Raw genomic sequence first — 16,778 nt, forward strand, 5'->3', positions numbered from 1 at the left:
ATAAAATCACAAACTGGTATAATTTATCAACAAAAGAATCATTTGCCTTCTTATGGTCTCTCATTTACAGGGTCATTATAAATATGATTAAATTTTATTATTAATAATTAAGTTTGTTTAATTAGAAGTCGCGATTTTAGGGGTGGAAGTAAAACTGTACCGGGTGAGTTTTCGATTTTATGTTTCTAACTACGTCATGTACGTAAAACATGAGTAAACATGTTTTTATATCCGTAGATACTTACAATCCAAATGTTTTTTAGACTGTACTTATTTTTTTGTGTAATGTCTACATAAGTACATATGTATTTTTCTTTGGGTATGTAACGCTTTTTGAGACTCAAATTAGTCCACGCAGCATTCATGAACGCAGGCTACATTACTAAACGAGATCAAAGATTAATGACATATGACTTCATAAAATACATGAAGTAATTTTAAAAAATCTACCCGAGATGTCTAAATTCAAACTCTTCAATAATTGAGTTTCAACATACTTTTCTTAGTTTTTTCTGATCTTAATAATAACGTTCTTAGAAACTTTTATCACGAAGTGGACAAATGACTTGACAGGCCATTTATCAAATTTCATGCGGTAAACTAAACTCAGTTATTAACCGTGACCTATATAAAAAATGAAGAAAGATGTCTATGCTGTTACAAAATAGTTGTACAAAGTTTTTTATTTATGTATTTGCAAACACATACATAATATGTACATACAAACACAAATAAGTATGTATGTATAATTTTAAAAAATCATTAAGGTGGATCGGTCGCTAGACACCCCAAGATAAAAATCTGAATATTTATTATGTTATTGAGTAACACCAGATGCATTCAATTTTTTTTTAAATCAAATGTAACCTCGACGTTTCAGTAAGAAGGACTCTTAACAGGCAGTTAATGGAGAAACTCACAGACTCACTGAACCTCATATTCTTAAGGCTGTATGACACGATGCTAAATTTTGTAGAAAATTTGTTAGAAAATGAGAGAGGACCAATGAACGACAGACTATGATCCTGATCGTTCATTGGTCCTGATCGAGGGTCTCTCTCATTTTCTAACAAATTTTCTACAAAATTTAGCATCGTGTCAAACAAGCTTTACAATTTTTGTCACAATAAACCAAAGATGAAAATTTCAAACAGCGAAAATTATACATATTAGTTGAATCTCGTAAATTACATAAAAATGGACCAGCTTAGTTTGCCACAAATGTCTATTTAAAATTATTATAAATCGTGGGAATTGTTGTCGGCTATATACGAACCTCAATTACATAACTGTCGGTACAATGGAATTTTGACAACGTCGCATCCAGATCATTTCTTTTCTACTCGTGTTGCATTGATTTATGTTGTTTGGTTGTTTCCCACTATTTTTGTTGCAGGTCTTTCATTACTCTGAAATGTTTCATTTTTGGATCCATTTCTTAAGACAATTTTAACTTTTTTAGACGTTGTCAGCAGCTGATTACTCACGGCCATGCAACGTTGCCATATCTATTTCACGTAAATGTCAAATCATTTAAAATTTTTAATTCTCCATAACTTAAATATTTAAAAATCAATAATTAAACAAAAATAATTATTTATATTTTCACATAATATTCTTTTGTAACATAGAAATATAGACCTGCTTTGATCACTATTAAATTACATACCTAAAAAACTATAAAATAGTTTATTCCATTTTACATACTCGTAATTAACAACAACTTGATTCCACAGAAGCCATTGTTATAATCGCAGTAAAAATTATCTTTAATCAAGCGTTAAATTTAAATAGAACAGTTTTGCGCAATCTGTTCTTAGTATCCCTCGCACTCAAGTTTCTTGTTATCCTGGTTAATTTTATCGTACACCAGTTTTGATAATGATAATGTTTATTCCCTTCATTGCAGTTCTCTTGTTATTCATATTATGCATGTGAACACATGTTCTACGCAGCAAATTACAAATTTTATAGAATAATTAATTTCTCACAAAAGTATTGAGTTAAGCGTTTATTTTTTATTAAATCCTTTCTTTCTCAAAAAATATTATAAGTCATCATACGAACATTTAACTATTGAGTATATTAACAATTATAAATTCTTCTTTGTCTGATATTTCCAAAACATTTTTTTTCTAAGCAACCTTCGCTAAACGTAATAATTATTTACACAATTAGTGGGATAAAAGCAATATTACAGGATTCGAGTGTGAAGATTGCAGATGACGAGGGCGTTAGCCCGAGTTCATCTGTAATCACACGAGTTTCCTGTAATATGCTTAGCCCACGTGTTATGTACAAAATTTTATCTAAGACCGCCCCGAATTAAAAAAAAAAGGTAAATCTAATTTATTTCCGCCAGTTTCATTACACCACTCAGTGGAATAATGACTTACTTATCCCACTGAGTGGGGTAATGAAGCTCACTTATCCCACTGAGTGGAGTAATGCAATGCGTCCGGTAATGAAGTTCCTTATTCCACTCAAATGAGTGGGATAAGTGTCATTTATCCCACGGGATTAGATAAAATATCTTTTCCACTCTTTTTACGTTGTCCTTCTTTATAAGATATTTCTGGTCTTTCCGTAATCATTACCGCTTATTTCAACACAAGGATCGTTGAAATTTTAATAGAAACTCCCCCGATACATAAAATATTTTAGTTTTACAATTTTGCCACGGAATCGAACGTTGCATTTTTCATTAAACAGATTTTGCCCGTGAACCGCAAGATTCACGGGGCCTCCGAACAAATTTGATTAATAATTTGTAAATTGTCGTCGGGTCGGGGGCCGGAATATTTTAGACGCAACCCTCATTCAAAGAACAAATGCTGTCCCTCAGCCGCCTCCCCAATACCTGCATCCCTGTTTCAATTTCCGCCAAACTTCTTGATGGCACGGACTCGATTTGAGATGCCCTGCAGAGACGAAAACAAGCCGAACAAACTGAAACAACTTAATTTGAAGAACGCCTCGAATAAAACAGCAGAGAAGAACTAATTTACATCTGTAATATGATGGGCCGACAAAAATCTTAACACTCTCGAACTACACAGTTCAGTTCGAAGTGTTGGACTTTTCCAAACTTTCTCGTAATTTATTGCTAATTTGCATATCATTATTACGTTTATTACAGTACTCGACATAATAAATGACGGCCCGTTGCTGTCAAGGAAGTTTCCAGCGGCCTACACGGCTTATTTACGTCGGGAATTTCGTTTTCGCTAATGAATGTTTTTCAACATTGCTTAAACAATGGCCGACACAAAGTTCACTTGCTAATATTTGATCTTGGCAATGCGGTTGCTTCGTAGGTACTTGGTCAGGGGTTGGGTCGCTTATTTGACGAAGTGCCGAACTGATGCTCGAAATTTGGTAAGTACTTGATAATTCGACGGCAAACAAAGGCCTCGTGAGGTGGTTGGATCACACGGTAAATCCTGTCGAAGTTGAAGTATTCTCGGGAAAAGATAAACACATTATAACGCACTTTAAAACAACTTAAGCCTAGGTAAATATTGAATGCCAATGCCAGAATCAATAAACTTGAGTAATCTAGATTCATATCTGTAAGCCGATACAGCAGTTGACTTTGTTTGGTCGAAGAGATATATTACGCGTCTTTGCCTCACATTTGGCCTCAGGTAGGGACCGGCTCGGGTTTCTACCTGGGAACAACCATATTCTCTACACTGATTATGTGGCGGCATAAACGAGCCGCCCCAGCTATTAAACCAGAATCGGTTAGTGCGGATCTTTCACCTGACGTAATTAATCGCTAATGTCCGGAATTACGTGAACGAAAATTGCTCAAAGTATGCCCACGTTGGTACACAACATTCTTATAAAATATCCACCAATTGAGTATTATTTGAAACAAGTTTTGCTTCCACCCGCAACATAGCGACGAACGAATTTAATCAGATTTGATACACATTTGTTTGGTACTTTTTCGTTATGTAATACACAATAATTAAAAAAGAAACTAATTTCAGATCAAATTTCTAGCTCCTTTTTATTCTCTCAATTTTTATTTGCGAAATTAGCAAATTAGGTTGTGAATAAAACCCACTTTTGCATTATAAAATTAAACATTGCTTTTACTTATTACCTGTGTAGGTACTTGAACGTTCGTAAATTATGCCACAGTGGGATTTGTCGGGAACAGGTAATGGTACTGTGGAATCAGGCTGGCTCGGTTCACATTTATAAATGAAGCTGTAAATTAGAGGCTTCAAGAAGGTAATTGATCCTGTTGTTGATAAATTATACTATTTTGTCATAAATCATTAGATTGGTTTGTCTTGCAATACAAAAACGCAACGATTTATTAAACTAACTCCTATTTGGTAATTTTGAGTGCTGAATCAAACAGCTCATTACACTAAATTTGTTCGTCAAATCTGTTCGACAAATTAAAAAAAAAAGCTATTTTATTACAATTATTATGTACCTAGGTATGTAATGTATCAATTTTGGTTAATTTTGTGTTATTAGAAGCGCTTTTGGGAGTAGCACTAGTGGCAGTAAACTTGCTGCAGCCAATTCAGTGAGTAATTATGCATTCAAACAATAATTTATTTTCAGAGGTGATTTTAAGACATCTCTATTTTTATTTAGGGGCCCGCGACAACCAGATATTATCAATTTTATCAGAACTGCAACCTTTTGAAAATCTCATTGGAGGACAATGTAAATATTGAATCAGTGCAGTGTATACAGAGCGTGAATTGTAGGGAGAATGGGGGGCGATATTCCCCCAATACGGCGACTCGCGAAAATGTTTTAAAAGTTCAAGGTCATTGTGTTTTTTTAAAGCTTGTAATTTCGTTTGTATTATAATTATTGTAGTTGCATAACATAATACGATTTTTGTTAATTAGAAAAAATATAACACTAGATTACCTGAACCTATTATAAATAATTACACAGGCCCACAAAATTTGATTTCGTGAATGGGGTTTTACATAATGTTAGAATATTTTGTAGCTGCTTGCAGAATGTCTAGGTTCTTTGTGTTTTTTGCTACCACTCAAGGATTGGAAACAATTAGGCAGAAAAGGCAAATGTTTCAACATCTGCAATACTTTAATTCACATTGGTCGTATTATCTTTTTGTACAGGAAAAATCGTTTACCAACTACAAATGAAGGTTGTGCAAACATTTAGCTCTGCTTTTTTGATGGACATTATTCCTTTCTTGAAACAAGAGTTTTAACACTATGTACTTTTTCCATTGTTTGTACTCACGACAACAACAACAGTTTTATGTTGATCCTTAACTTAAACATTGTATATTATCATAATATGTATTTGGTAACTACTGTGGTTCCACTTTGCCATTTTAAATTTATGATATAAATAAATGATAAAAATAATCATTCCAACACCAATTACTCACTCTACATTAAAAATTTTAACTAAAGAATCCTCTTTCTACGTTTAGAGGTGTTTTGGCAATATAATGTTTTTGTAATCTTAGTTAAATTCGGTAATAGGGGAGCTTTTCTTTATACCAACTGAATCCTTCAAAAAGATTTTTTAACATTAATAATTAAAGCATTGACGTCTCAAAACTGATTTCTTCTGTGTTTAAACAAGTCACATGATTTAAATTAAGCTTTAACCGTGCAGGATGCCGTATCTTAGACCATTAGTAACATGTTTTTAGTTGGTACAACTTCCGTAAGAAAAAACTTCACTGAAGATTCCTTCACAACATTGTAGCATTGTTTTTTTTTCTAAATGGTTACATACTAATTAGCAAATTTGCAATATACAATGTGAACATAAAGTTTGGAACAAAATGTATCTAAGGAGCATCACCGATATGTGAAAATTGAGGGCAAACAATTCTAATCTTCAATTGGTAATATGAATGTATGTGCTACCGTAATGAGGAAAAACTAAAATTCACAGTTTTACCACGTGCTTTGCAGAAAACTTTTTCATCTTGGAGAATAAACCGTGGAGACCCTTTAATCCAAGATGCTACAAGAGTTTTTCACTTTCGGCACGTTTAAAACCATCTATACGAAGACAACACTGATTGATCTGTAAACACCTGCGTACTGAATTAAAAATTGGTAATTTTTCAGTTTAGATTTAATTTTTAAATATACCTAGCTGCGCCACTAAAGGGACAAAATTTCCCACTTTCTGCGTAAGAGATCTATTAAAAATAAAGCGTCTCATTTTATAATCTTTCACCTGATAAGCACGACGGGTGCTTAACCCTTCACTGAAGGAAGTTATCAGTCATTTAATTAAAGTGGGGGTCTTTCCAGTGAATCAATTTGGTTTTACCTACACTCTACACATACCAGATTTTTTTGCAATGCAATTGGAATAATTCGGCTAAATGATTGGTGAAGGATTTTGTTGTCACATAGTTTCAGAAACTAAGAATTGTGTTAATATAATATGTTGAAATTGATGCGGCGGCAACTGCGGAGTCTGATTCCGCAACGGTTTAATCAAATAATTGCCAACGACGTTCTACGCGAATTTGATAAGAGAATTCCGCTAAAGAATGTTATTTTATCAGAACCGCGCCACCCACTCGGGGCAAAAAAGCGAAAAATATACATTTCAAAGTATCGAGTTACCCGAGTCGTTGGTAATTTCGTGAGGTAGAAATTCAAAACTCCCGGAACAACTTGGAGAAATGAAAAATAAATAAATAATGAATTTTACTCTTTGCAATCAATTCCGTCGCCGTCCTTATAAAAGAGCAATTTTCAGTGGGGCGCTGCACTGAAAGAGATCAAATCGAATTTGCATTATTGCGTTAATGTCGTGTACACCCAGAACTAACGCAATTCTTCACGTTTCAGGAAATGCTTAGGGGCGAACATATTTCCCCTAGTAACCCTAGCTTTAAAAACTTGGCGAAAGTTTTTATCTCCCGTCCTCAGTTCACTTTTGCAGGCATTCTAGCATGAAAGAGTGCACCGAATAAAAATCATATTTGATAAACATCACGGGGGGGATTATTTTGATACAAATCGAGTTAGTCGGTCCCAAAATAATAACCTTCCTGCTCATCGGGCCATGTGATTGGTATTATACGACCCCTGATATTTGATACAGTGCACTTGGAGAAATTATAGATGCTACGGCGAGTTCATTCTGGCGGTTTCACACTTCTGCCGTTGTTACTGTCATCGCCTTCAAAATATTACCGATCACGATTGTTCGACCGATTCTTTTCTTACAATGGTCTCGACTTAAAAAAGGCATGATTGAGGCTGTTATTGGACGTACAACGGTATAATTATAAACCAAATTGATCAATTTGCCAAGCAGACCGTGGAGGAATTGAGTCATTGTCGGGGCAAGATAATAGTTCATAGAAAGCGAATTTCTAGGCTGCGTTTATGGACTTAATTGCTTCCAGCGGCTGCCTTGTGGTTAACGTAGACATTGCGCAGGTAACGTCAACATTATTTACGTTTACACATTCTTCCTAAAATTTATCTCCACATAAAACATCTTTCTACCACCATTGAAACAAGCTGACGTTAATCAATGTTATGAGTCCAACGTGAACATTTTTTTCACAACGTAAAATAAAATATGTACTTACTTTATCTACTATCAATACAAATTGTATTGACTTTCATTTGAATGTCATACTGTCATATTTTATCACACTAGTGCGTTCATTTTGTGAAGGTAATTGTATAACACCTTGTGTCACAACATGGTGACAGCTTTTGACTTGTAGTTGGTTTCCCAAGTTACGGAAATATAATATTTTGCAGTTCTATTGATTATTCTTTTTTGAAAAAAATATGTAGGCAACTTGTGTGTAATATGTATATTATTACATGAGCAAGGAACGAAGGTTTTTATCAACGAAAATTAAGGTTGCTGCACGAGCCGAAGGCGAGTGTGTTTAATCATTTAAGTGGATAAAAACCTTTACTTGCGAGTATAATACTATACTTATTATTCTTAGCTCAATATTTTTAACTTTAAAAATTTTAATGTTCTTTTAGTTACCATGGCTATGTTCTTGTATTTGGTTAGGTTGCTGCAGTTACTGCAATTTCTAATTTTGATTGGTTCAAGTCCGATGTATCAAAGATCCTGTCAATTTTATTCATGGCTGGGAACCAATAAGAGCTTTCACATCAATAAAGTTGCTTTTATGTAATGATCGTAGATAAAGCATATTTTTAGACTCGCCGCTCTCCTGTGTGTAAATTTCCCACTTGTAAAATGTTACATGTTACAAAAAATTACTATTTTCACGGATATGTTAAGTATAGTTATTAGTACAAAATGTTGTATCTTTGATTAAATAATGGAAGACAACTACATCACATGCTCATTAAGAATGTCACATAAAATTAAAAGCTTGTGTCTTTATTTCCTAAATGTATCTGCTTATGAAAATAATATGTATATGTCTAGAAATTTAGAAATGCGAAAAAGAGGGTGAACCACTTTTTCTTGTCCCTCAATACACGAACGTTCCAATTATCCTGAGGCAATATTTGCAACAGAACAAGTCGATCCCAAACCAAAATTGTTTTACCTGTTTCTCAGTTGAAAAGTTGTGAAAACTTGGGTCAAACCTTATATTTTATTTCCTAGTAGAAGACGTACTCGGATTGTGTTTGATAACTGATCGATGTCATAAATAGTTATATTCAGGGTGAGTGTTAATTAGTCGTTGAAAATGTGTTTACAAATTTTAATTTAAGTTTTCGTTTTGTTGTGCATACTAAATAATGAAGTATTCGAGGCATTTGAATAAATTGGATTTTTCAAGGAATGAAACTCGATTCGACTGCTTATTATGCGAGACAAAAAATTAGAAAAATCTAGTTTGTCGCTTGTAGTGTTTCTTTTTCTCCGCAACATCGTAGAAAGGCATTCCAAATACTTACGATGACTCAAACAAATTCCGACATAACGTATTTATTACAAAAAATGTAGCGTTAATTAACATAGTTGACGAATGTACAAAATTCACTCACCATGTACACTATAAAATGTTTAACAAATTCTATTGGTCTAAAAATATTGGCACTATTCTCAAAGTAATAATTGAATTTTAAAAATTTCGCAAATAGATATACAGTACAGATAGATTTATTACACTTAGGCCCGTATTCACCAACGCCAGTTAAAGTTAACTGTAGGTTAAAATATACGAAAACATTGTTATAACAATAGGTAACTAAAGTAACGAAGTATTTTAACCTACAGTTAACGTTAACTGGCGTTGGTGAATACGGCCGTTAATACAATTAATTTTAGTCGCTAAAAATTTGATAATTTTATGCTTTAAACATAAACGGAGCAGCTTTTACATTTTTTTTTTGACGTTAATTCTAATTTTTCGTCAGATTCTTGGTGTAATTTGAAGCTGCTGCACAAGTTTACATGAAACGTCAATAAACAACATCTTAACCTTACTTTCTCGCATTCGTATTTTCTGGCTGTCTTACAGCATATAATTAAAGAAATGATTATCCTCCCAGTATTTTTTTTTATTCACACAAAACCTTATTTATTTTCGATTGCAAATTTCACACGATATTTAGTAATCAGATTTAAAAGATTGTATAAAAGAAAGAAGGGACATAAAATACATGTGCCGACATTATGCGTTTCTGCTGATGTGTTTAATAGAATTTTAAATCCATCCGTTTATTCATTTAACCTTTTGTTAATCGGGAACTTGAAAAGTAATGAGTGCTTAATGTTGAAATCTTGGGCTTAGACTAAGCGTGAAGTCGCTTCCTATAAAGCCAGGTTTACAGGTACGACCGTAACGCATGGTTTTGAATAATGCAGCGATGCAACACGATTTTTTGCAATAAAAATCCGAGTTTGAGCCCACGACTGAAAACTGGTAACAATAAAAATTAATAAAATGAGGTTGTAAAATGTTGATTAAAAATCATATTCAGTTTTTTGCAGGTGGTCGTGAAAAACGACGTGGCGTTCCGCTCTATGCTCTAATAATTTTTATTGCGAAATTCAAAGATGGTGTAGGCTTGGGCGCCGAAAAAAGCTGACTTCACAGACTTAAGACCGACGAATAAATTTTTGCTGCTGATTTAGCAATTTATGTTTTACAGTTTTATTGCACTTTTTCAGAACGAAACGGCGCAGTCCCGACGCGGTAATGTCCCGATTGACCGGTGGTGCGTTGGCGGCTTCTGCAAGCAAATTTTCCCTGGAACACCACTTTTAATAACGATTCCCACCGGCATGTCAAATCTCGACGTTCACCTTCCGGAGAAAGTTAATAATGTGCTTTTCAATAATTCGATTCGATTGGTGAACCGCCTGTTTGGCGGCGGGTTTCGTCGTTCGTGAAGGAAAAGTTGGATCGGTATGGCTTGGCAGAAGTGAGACTTTATTTCCAGACATAATTAGTTGCGGCCCGTCGCGGCGTCACGCGACTCGCCCCGCCTGTTCAATGCTTTGACATCTTCATCGTGATCTGGCTGACTGTGTGTCTGCCTTCATTAATCCAAAGTGTCCGTCCGATCTTTGATGCCGCGCACCAGATGTCCCGGGATAATCTCTCGCAGAAAACAAACTTGACGCTAAATTACCTATAAAATATTTTATACGGATTATCCGGAAGCCTCATCAAATATTTTACAACGGACTGATATCGATTGCAACCAGACTTGTCGCGTCACTTGGGCGTCAAACGATTTTTCTAAGGACGTATCGGACCTACTCTCCGTTTATTATTAAACTCCCGCACTGTCATTGTCAAATTTTTGATTTTTTTTTGGAGTGCACCTAGGTGAGATACCTTTTCAGCTGCCTGTACACAAAATCTAGTTATAAAAATGTCAACAAGAAAAGTTTGGTTATGTTTATGGAGTTAATTCTCTTCTTTCCAAACAAAAATTAACAATACTCTGTTTTTCTCTGGCTGTATTCTTTTACATTTTAAAACTTCTTCTTGTTCAACCATTTCGTGTAAGTAATACTTTGAATGAATGAAAGCGAATTTATTAAACTTAAGTTCAAATTTTAAATTTCAGATTTTTGCGCCAACGTTAAAGTAAAAATTACTAGTCTCAGAACGGCAGTGCGGCAACTTGCAAACACTATGACAGTGCGGGAGTTTATTAAATGAATAGTATCTAAAAATGAGCGACTCAAAATGTTACAGCGTTGTCACCCTGTTCAGAAAAAGAGAGGCGAATATCAACAATATAAGGGGCGATTTTTAAAATTTGGCGTTTTTAAAAATTAAAGTTGGCGTTGAAATTAAATGGTTTTTTCGCAATAACAGAAAATGTTCGTAGTCGAATCATATTTGTGTAACGGCATCTCATTGATGGTGAATGACAATATTCATTTAAAGCCTGGTTTGAAGAATTCCGCCAACAATTTCTCGATGCTATAACACTTTTCGTCATAATTTAACGCAAGATATTAAAGTCTTTCGGGCAACTGGATCGGTTGATCGGAAAAAGAGTAGTGGTCGCCAAAACGAACAGAGGAAGCAATTGCGAACGTGCGACAAGTTATGGAAGAAGTCCCATGAACTTCTGTCCATCGGCTCTCACAAAAAGTTCAATTGTTAACCAGTACTTGTCACAGCATTTTGAAAAAGGATATCCACCTGTATCCCTATCGTCTGCAGGCGGTACAGCAACTTCGTGAAGTTGATTATCCTCTACGTGTTGAATTCTGACATAGGTTTCTTTTAACACTATAAACGAGAATTTGCTGAACTGGAGTTTGTTCACTGATGAATCTTGGTTTTACTTGGACAGTTGTTACATTAGCTCACAAAATATGCGCTGGTGGAGTTCAAAAAAACCTTCTTTGAAGAGGATCCAGTACATCCCCAAAAGGTGGGAGTGTGGACGGTTATTTCAAGACCCAGGATTATTGGACCAATTTTGTTTGACGGTACAAATACCATAAAAATGTTCTTTCCAAAAAAGTTGAGGATGCCAATTTTTTCAGGAAGCTTGACAACTGTAAGGAATCAGGAAATCATGCAGCAATTTCTTGAACAGCTTCATGGTGATGAAATCGTGAACGGGTTTCCAACAAGACGGTGCCCCTGCACACACCACATACGAGACCTTGAATATGATACAAGAAATGTTTGATCGACCAGTCATCAACCGAAATACAGCCATGACTTACCCTTCAAGGTCCTGTGACCTCACTCCGTGCGACTTCTTTTTGTGGCCCTATTTAAAGAATTCGATTTTCCAGCATTGGTTAAATAACCTCTATGAGTTACGTCAGGCAATATTTGCGAAAATTGATTAAATTAAGAATAATCCTTAAATGTTAGCGAATGCCAGCACCGCAATTGTTTGAAGAGTCCGCAAATGCTTTTGAAGTTGATGGAGTACATTTTGATTGTTTATTGTTATTATAAACGTTGTTTCTTCATTAAAGTTTATTTTTGGTTTATTAGGTATAACACTCAACTAGTTTTAGTTACTTTAGCGTGTTGAACTGTCGATTAATTAAATTAAAAGTGAGGTTAGATATAGATTTCGATGATGCGTTTACAATCCACTTTTTAACGCCAACTTCGATGTCAAATTTTAAAAAACACCCGTTACCAGTCTGGACGTAAATAATCCTTCTACCTCTCAACTTTTAAGCCAGGCAAGATAGAACCATCCGTCGGATAAAATCTGAATGAAACGGTGTGGAGTTTTTTAATGTAAAACTGAAGCGTGAATTTGCGACGGTGGCGCTGGGAGCGGTGTCAACTTTGACATTTCAAATAGCGAGGGAGATGTGATACATTATTTCGTGTCATTTATACTTATGTTTGTCGCACGTAGAGCACAGATATTTAAAAATTTGAAATGTTAGGCCGAATATTGAAGGAACTGAATTGGTCTACATCGCAGTGGTAATTTTTTGGCGCGCGAGTGTAGGGTGAACTTTGCACATGTCCAAGAATGCAGTTGGGGCCATTAGAATCATTAAATGTTTGGTAATTTGGATTCTTGGACGTCACTTGAAAGTTTTATTTATAGGTGGAGTTGAAAATTAAGCGTCGTCAACGTGTTTAACCAATTTATCACGGCGCTGCGACGCCATCAAGCTTAAACTTTTCAATAACATTATTTATTAACACGCCGGAACAGTGGTGTAAATAAAAGATGAATTTGAAGGCTTGAAAAGTTCGAAAGAGTGTAATACCTGTTTGGTATGAATTAATATTTGGTGACGACAAAAAACAGAAAATTCCTGTTTTTGAATACAATCATAGAGGAACGTTTTGGTAAATGCTAACTCAAGAACAATTTTTTGCGAATAACAATATGTATAATACATATTTGAAGAATTTGTCAAACTAGAGAATTACCCATCACCTTCGTCATACCTACATGAACCAACCAATATACTCGTATGTATTCTTAAACGTATTTTTATTTACATATTTTATTTCAAGTACAGTATCAAATACATACATAAATAAAATTTTAAATATGTAGTACAAGGATTCTGTCGTTCCAGTCTTGCATTTTCCTTTTTGTACTTTTTTAGATTTTAGACTTAATAATAAGATGAAAGATAATTTATCACAAAGCATTATTACTTTATACTCTTTATAGTGAAGTAACAAAAATCAAAAAAGTTTAATAAGTATTAAAGTTGTCTAGTTGTTGTTGTTTTAAAATACATTGTAGATTATATCATTAAGAGTAGAAGTGAGTCTTTTTGTGCTAAGCCTAGAGATTGAAGACCGAGACGAAGTTGGCAACTGGGCGAAACACAAAAAGACCTTTTACTCTGAATGATATAACGGGTGACTATTAAAATTTTCACTTAGAGTTGGCTATGGATCATTCTTTGTTTTCCGTTGCACCTTAGACACTGACAAGTTTGACATTTCAATAAATGTTTTTTCTCTTAATTTGGTTATGTTTCAATTGAACTGACTGACATTTGTCGTTCGTTCTTGCGTGTGTCTAAAGTAACAGAAAAAATAAAAACTCGTTCAAAGCCAACTCCAAGTGAAAATTTTAATAGTCACTCGTTATGTACATATACTTATATTTTTTTGATTTACATTATCGTTGTGATATTCTCTTCTGATATTTCGGCCAATTAAAATCGTTACAAGGGGATTATGTGACACATGAAATATGAATTATATTCTCACTGACATATTTAAGTATGTACATACGAGTATATAGTTCTATTCTATTACGAGTATATTCAGGTATGTTAATTTACTACATACATATAATCTTTTCATTGACATATTTTTTAATGTCCTGTACTACCATAATAATGTTGCGTTTTTTTCCATTATTTGTATTATTAGGTAGGTGCAGCTGAAATGCTGTACATCAAACGAATTTTCGAATATAAGTTCATTTCAAACATTACATTACCGCAAGCATTTAAATAGCTTCACACAAATTTTAAAATAATTTTTAAGTATTTAATGCAATTAAAATTACAGTTGCAAAATTAAATGCGAATGAAGTTAACAAAAGTACAGTCATTACACCGGAGTATTGCAAATTTTTTGTTTACAGCTTCAATATGCAGCCCTAATAGAGTTACATTTATATTTGAACAGAAAGTTGTACGATCAGAAAGAAGTAAATGTAATGCGATGTCGGTTTGACGCCAGTTGGTAGCATTCTTTTTCAAACGAAAATAGGCTGGTAATAATATATCATCCTTGGTAATTTCATCTTCAATAATTTAGCGGTATTTCTACGAAAATTACATATTCATTGCCTATGAAAAAAGTTCGTTCAATGATGTTCTAAGGGTATTGTGGTAGAAGCATTTGAAATAAAAAATAATAGTTATTGTGGTAGGCATTTATATAAGAGCTCTCTTTCCTGCGAAAGAGCATTTTACAAAAGCTTATCTTTATGATAAACGCGGCAAACTTGAGAAAGAGTCTGATTTTTTATAGGGTTCGATGACTGAATGTTTAGTTTCGAGTGTTCTCTCTGGGAAAATAAGAAAGAGGTCAACAAATCGATACAGTTAATAGGCTTACATCGACGTTATTGCCTATCATTCGGTACTAACGACAATTTTTTATATTTTGTACGAAGCTAGCAATACAATAATTGATTCTTATTTTTTGTTATCCATGCCGGTGGGTAAAATAATTGCTTTTATCAGTTAAACAAAGTCACATGAAAGACTTACAGAAATAAAAAGGTTCAGGGTGCAAGACATCCATTAACTGCTTCAGTTTCTGAAAAAGAAGGAATACTTTATTTCAAAGTTTATGCGCACAGAAATGAAATAGATGTTGAGGAGAATCTGCGATAGTTACTTCCTCATCTCACTCTCAATTACCCGTTTACACTAGTTTACTCAAAAATGTTTTATAGATCGTTAAGTTAAAGTTTTTATAAACTTTCCACTATCTCATTGTTTGATTTTTAAATTTTACTAATACAGTTAGTATTTTTTGCGAGCGCCTTCGTTCATCTTCTTGCCCTGTTCTCCAACTTGCTCAACATTTTACTTCACTGCCCACTCTCATTACGTCATAGGATAATGCTACTTGGCCTATGTTGCTTCTGAAGAATCATGCTCTCTACTACTGGAGAAATTTTACAAATTTGTCGAGCAATTATCGAGTTTATTCGGAACATATGAACATACATTTTACGTTACATTCTACTTCATGTATTATTTTTTGCGCTTTTCAAAGATATAAAGGATAAAATAGTTTTCTGTGATTAAAACCACGTTTACTTATTGGTTCCAAGAACTAGTATAATGGATGAAGAAGTGTAATTAAGGAAAAAATGTGTTATATTTTTAATTTAGAAAAACGTCGACGATCACGTCGCGACTTTTCAGGAACTCGGAATCTTTTAATAGTAAGAAATACTTCCACTAATGCCGCAGTCGCCTTGCTTTCATGGTTGACGCTTTTAATTTAGACAAATGGAATTCCTGTCAAACCCTGCTTCTAAAAAAAGTGTTTACGTTTCGGTTGTTATTCTCTAATTATTATTGCATTACTGAATCCGAAAATCTCTGATTAATTGATCATAGGATTACAGCGAGCCACGTTCCAAATAAAATCCAATTATCTTCGACTATTTTTTGATGAAGGTGAGTAAAAAAAAAATCGACCCAGTACTTAACATGTGCACTAGGAGGGAATAAATAACTTAGCGCCAGTTGAAAATAACTTATGCTGCGGTGTTGTAAGATATGATGTTTCATTAGAGTTTTTTCGATTATCTGCTTCATTAGTACATGCACCAATATGTCTGGAGGATATTTAAAATAAAACCAAGTTTAAGGTGTATAACGCACGCCTGTCACTCGCCAAGCAAAACGTGAAGTAATTAGACACGCGTTTCTTGGAACTTGATGAATTTGTTCTGTTATTGCATCTGGAGCAAAATTTCTGGGCTATTTGGCGTGAAGCAGCTCTAAAGTATCCACAAATGATGACGACTCTCTGAGCAACATAACTAATTATGCTCCAGAATGCAAGCTTAATATTCCAAAAGAATAAATCATTATAGGAATATAGCCGAACTGAAATTGCCTAATAATTCATATCTATAGGTATATACACACATTAATTATAATAATAATAATAATTTTTGGTAAAAGTGGATATAGTAGAACCCCGATTATCCGGCCTAATGTGGACCTGACCCCCTTCGGATTAAACGAAATTCCGGATAATCCGGAAATTTTAATGTAATGTCTTTATATTAATGAAATCATGGTCTTCATATTAACATTTATTGAGTTAGATATAAGTACATCTGTACATACATACTTAGATATGT

General features: G+C 34.1%; 1 protein-coding gene across 2 annotated transcripts in view; it reads right to left on the minus strand.

Annotated features, from left to right (window-relative positions):
* pxb overlaps positions 1-16,778 on the minus strand; it is a 173,087-nt gene that overhangs the window by 53,917 nt on the left and 102,392 nt on the right. Inside the window, exon 2 of one of the 2 annotated variants that reach the window (XM_069037452.1) lies at positions 15,160-15,208. The exons of the other annotated variant lie outside the window; for it this stretch is intronic. The gene's annotated coding sequence lies outside the window, so the exon portion shown is untranslated. The remainder of the gene's footprint in view (positions 1-15,159; positions 15,209-16,778) is intronic. 2 annotated transcript variants of the gene reach the window in all.

The sequence above is a fragment of the Tenebrio molitor genome, chromosome 2, assembly GCF_963966145.1.
Source record: "Tenebrio molitor chromosome 2, icTenMoli1.1, whole genome shotgun sequence".
Lineage (NCBI taxonomy): Eukaryota > Metazoa > Arthropoda > Insecta > Coleoptera > Tenebrionidae > Tenebrio > Tenebrio molitor.